This window comes from Merops nubicus, unplaced genomic scaffold, assembly GCF_000691845.1.
Source record: "Merops nubicus isolate BGI_N331 unplaced genomic scaffold, ASM69184v1 scaffold19412, whole genome shotgun sequence".
Lineage (NCBI taxonomy): Eukaryota > Metazoa > Chordata > Aves > Coraciiformes > Meropidae > Merops > Merops nubicus.
Window position 1 is genome coordinate 694 of NW_008595841.1, and position 5,187 is coordinate 5,880.

Consider the following 5,187-nt stretch of genomic DNA (forward strand, 5'->3'; position numbering starts at 1 on the left):
ACACTTGTCTTTTTTCTCTTTAAAATTTGCTATGAAACTTAAAGGCATAAGTGAAAAATAGCAAGTTTCTTTCCTTTGCTATTAACTAAATAGCAGGGATGGTGGGGTAGGCAACATCCACTTTTGAATTTCACTGACAAGTAAGGATTAATCAGAGAGCTTTTTGCAAAGACTGAGAATGGTAAATGCTGTATTAAGAAAAAAAAAAGTAATTTTCTAAACATGCTGGACACCCCTTTTTTCTCCTATTATTTCAGATTTTAAAAAACACTGCAGACTTGGACTGCTACTATTTTTTTTCTGAATTTGAGTTTCCAAATAAAATGGTTTTGAAAGAACCTGTCATGTAGCTTGAGGTCCATCTTAAATGGCCAACAACCAGTATTCAGCATGAGAATTCCAATACTTTTCCACAACTAAAAGCTTGTGTATTTTTACTTAATACCATATAAAATTAAGAACAGACTATTAAAAAAAAAAGTCATGTATTAGCTGACAGGTTCTTATTTCCAAAAACCAGAATACTGAAGAGCAAGCGGCAGTATTTCCCTCCATACTCTATTTTTTAGTGTTTTTTTTTTTAGATTAGTTTGATCATTAATATGCCTTTCATGTAAACACGCTATACATTTCAGACAGAGTAAAATACGTGTGTACTTTATGGCTTCCAGTGAGTGGTGCTTGCCATAAATAAGCACGGACAGGTAAGAGGAACCAGCACCAGGCACTGTATTGTCAAGGGGAGCAGCGAGGCCTTTTGAAGTGCTTTGAGCAGGAAGCAGCGCAGCCTTTTTAATTAGAGCACATACAGCTGGAGGATATATAGGAGGAGTCTCCTCAGAATTTATTTTGGGAAGGGAGGGACATATCCTTCAGGTGTTCTCATTAATGCAGGCTTAAACACAGAGCATAAACCCCAGCATTTTAAGAAGACAAAAAAATAACCCTTTCCCCTCAAATACCGAGGCTGAAATCCTGCTCTGCTTGAAATCAACTGATGTTTTGCCATTTAACTCAATGAGACCGTAATTTCTTTCCAAAAAATTAGTATGGACTGCTTGATCCCATTCCCATCAATAGTAAGGCTGTACATAGAAAACTACTGATATATTTTCAGCGTGTTTACATATAAATACATAGGAACATCACAGAAAGAAAAACTATTTTCAAGCTCAGTCCTGCTTTTCTTCTGCATGTAAGGCCACCCCTGATTTTGCAAATTATTTCCATTCTGAGGTCAAAATCGGCTCTCATGTAAGGATCAGACTGGAATTATTTCTGTGCTTTTTGTTTTATGAGAAGCAAATTTGAGTCTCTGGAGGCAGGAATAACTGGGCACTGATGAAACAGATTTTAAAATCTCGATAAATGATAAACTGGCCAATTCGGAATAGATGTGAGGTTTTGTTATGCGGGAGAAGCAGCTAAAGTACCACTGAAAGAGACAACTGTAAACAGTTCTTTTGAACATTGTAACTGAAAGTGAGTGTTGTTTCCTTTTACCGTTTATCTGGTAGGTCATAATTAGTTTATAATTTTCAAGATCTCTGTAATTGATTATGCTGTTTAAGTGTGCACTGCGGTATGCTAAAAAAAGTTCTTGTCAACATTTTTGCATTTGTAATGAGAGATCTTGAAACACCTATTTTTTAGATCATTATTACTTTTAGATGTCAGATATGTGATGTCAAAAGTATTTGTGAAGACTAGAAAATGACATGTGTTTAACTGCTAGCTATTGATAAAAATCACAGTGTAGGAACTGGAAACGATTGTTATTAATGAGCCTTGGTTTTGTTTAATTTGGGAAGTAAGCCACACTATTTAGTTAAACCAACTAAGAAAATACCTGGATTTAGTTATAATATGCTACCCTCAAATTTTTGAACTGTTAACACTGTTTCCGTTAGTGGTACTCTCCGTATTGTTAAAAATATTCCTCCTGGGAGCTAGATGCTTTCTGATCAAAATAAATAAATCATTTGACCCTATTACAGATTTAATCAACCTAACTAGTCTCAAAATCTTAATGTAAAGTAAGAAGCGTATATGTGTGCTTCATGCTGATCCGTGAATAACAGAAATTGTTTTTGTAATTGCTGTGAAAGTAATCATGCTTATATTTATATTTGATAAATGAATATTAAAAAAAAAAGAAAAAGAAAAAAAAAGAAAAAACTTCATTCTTTTGCAAGCTGAATATTATTTTTCTGGATGAGTATAGTAAGATTAACAGGTAGATTCAGCATAACAAATTACAATTTCTTACCTACCTGTCTGTAAGATTTTTTTTATTTTTTTTTTGGATCAAGATTGGAGAAAGTCTTTAGGTTATCGATGAGTCTTATTTATGTATCAACTGATGGTAAACTGACTTTAAAAATTGCTTACTTCTGCTGTGTTATATCCCACCGAAATGTTTGTTGGGGTTTTGTGCATGCTGTACCTTAGCTTTGAAAGTGTGAAGGTGGTGTCTGTTTCTAGAAACAGGTAACACTGGCAAGCAGGTTTAGACTCTACATAAGCAATGAAAGTTAAAAAATCAAAGGTACATTCTTAATGCAGGTTTTTCTGACGGCACCTTTCTTAGTCTGTTACCTGTTGAAATCTCATTTCAGATTTGTTAAAAATCTTGACAACCATCAGCTTCAGAGAATGTACAGAGTATTTCAAATGTGATTTTAAAAACATAATGCTACTGTTGTGAAATAAATTCTTATCTTTGAAATCTAAAATAAGCATGTATAATTTAACCTATCACTACCAAAAGCAGATTGTGGTGACTATCTCTCCATATCACTGAAGAAAAGGCTTTTATTTAGATTTTTAAGGACTGTTTCACTATTGCTTTTTATTTGGTTAGATAGCTTTGTGGAACAGTAACAAAATTCTACAAAACCATTGGGTTTTGGAAAAAAGCACGGGTTGTGTCTGTGGCATGCATGCTGCGTAATTTTATGTGGAACAGTGAAAGAATGCTTTATTAACAAAAACCCCCAGCTCTACAGTTATGTATTTCAGCCTTCTGAAAGATTTTGTGAAAATTCAGTGCTTTAAATATATGCTGTGTATATTTGTATGTGAAACAAATAGCTGTGATGTGCAGTTTTCTGAGAAACAGAGATGGTTAGTGGATTAGTCCTCTAAAATGTGGCATTTAGTTGTTGTTTGAAGCAACCCATTTCCAAATGTTATGAAATTAATTTTGGCTGGAATTAAAATAGCTGCTTTTTTTTTTTTTTTTTTCCGCTGTGATTTTATTATGGATCAATGACCCCATGTCAGATTTAGAATTTAGGCCATTGACTCTCTCCCACTAAGCAGTAACAGGCTGGAGGTGAGAAGTTGGAGCATGCCAGCTTTTTTAGGCAATACTGCCTTGGACAGGACTGAGGCCTTGCACAATGGGGAGATATAACACTTGCACAATGGGGAGATAAGTCCAGTAGCTTATTTACATTTGAGTAACTTCTTAAAGGGGCAGAGGGGGAAGATGGTGTCTGCTTTCTGATTGCTCTCCAGCATTATTTCTACATCTTCTGCAAACAAAGTCCTCTTGCATTTCACATGTGGGGCTCTCAGGATGCTACTGTGGAGGCAGCGCTTTAGGCTGGCAGGCTCATTGTGCTCAAGGTGCCCATTTGGTTTTGCAGCCTCGTGTCAGGATCAATGAGGAGGAGGAGGAAGAGTGGGGAGTCTCCAGGGGGAGAGGGGCAAGGCGAGCAGCCCTACTTCATAGTCCTTGTCCTCCTGCTGGCATGGCTGCTCACAGGCTGTGGCTGTAAGGAGAGCCTTGTGAAGTCTGCAGAGGTTCAGCTTCCCACTGTCACCCATCTTGCGTGACACAATGAAGACGTTAGAACTGAGGAGAAGGAGACTGGCATGGGAGCTATACAGTGTTTGGTTTTAAATTACTTTTTTCCTAGACCTTTGGTCCTGTTTCATAACTATGATATAAAGCTACAGCCAGAGAACCGAGATGAAGTCAGCAAAATACTGTTTTTGTTAATCTTGTTAGTTTGTCAGTGTTCAGACCAGACTTTAATACCACCTTCAAGAAGCTTTCTTCCTGCTTCTGCTGATTTGTGACGAGTACAGAAGGATTACTTCTCACTCCTCCAAAGGTAGCCTGGACTATGGTTCGTGTACAACTACCTCTTCTTGCCTTGACTTCACTCCAATTCCATGTGCATTTATAGATCTGGGGACACTCTTCTGTCCCCGTGTCACAGTGTGACTGAGACCTATTTCCACAGGAGGATCCAGTGATCTGGTGGAGGAGCTGCTTTTGCAGCTATCCTGACCCATTTGCCCTGACCTAAAAAGCATTAAAGCTAAAAAGCCTTGTTTGGAAGACCGTCATGCCAAGCAACAGGCTCCTTCCTTGCTCAGGCAGGTTCTCCTGTTGAAGGCAGCTGGGTGGAGCATTAGCAAACTTGCAGGTTACTGTCATTTGTCTTATGAGGTGACCTAAATCAACTGAGTGATCTACCTGTCTGGGACAAACACCCACACAGTTCCTTCCTCCTGCAGCATCTTCAGATGCCCTCATTCCAGCACAGTTTACAAATATTCTCCAAAGATTGCTTTATTCATCCCACGCACTAACCAGCATTTTTATGTATTCTTGTGGATCACTTGTTAAATTGGTTGACTTGGGGTGAGGAGGGCATTTGGAAATTAGACAGCATCCAGAGGTATTTAAAGATGAAGTCTGGGGATGTAAAGGAGAATTGTGGGAATATATTGTAGGTGTTCCTAAATGGGAGCTCAGCTGTGATCCCTTCTGCTGTATCCTTGCTCTGACGTGATTAGCTCAGGACTTTTCTGCTGTACCACCTGAGTTTTGACCTCTGTATCTAGCTGCAGAGGTGAGTATGGATTTAAAGGATGTGACAGCGTGGATGCAGGGACGTGTCTGCCAACCGTCAGGTTATCTGGGCCCAAGTCAGAGGCCAGAAAACGGGGCAGGACTGAAGCCAACTCCCACCCTTAGTTCATTTTTGATCATGTCAGTGACTTTTGAGAAGGAAGCAGATGTGGGTTTGCATGTCTCCAAGGCTAAGGGGAAAAACCTGTTTCATTTACTGCCCTTTACTGTGGAGAAATCTCCCCTGCTCGTTCCAAGCAATCTCTTACTTTTTTCGCTTTTTAGCCTATGTGATGGAAGAAATAATGGACGCTCTT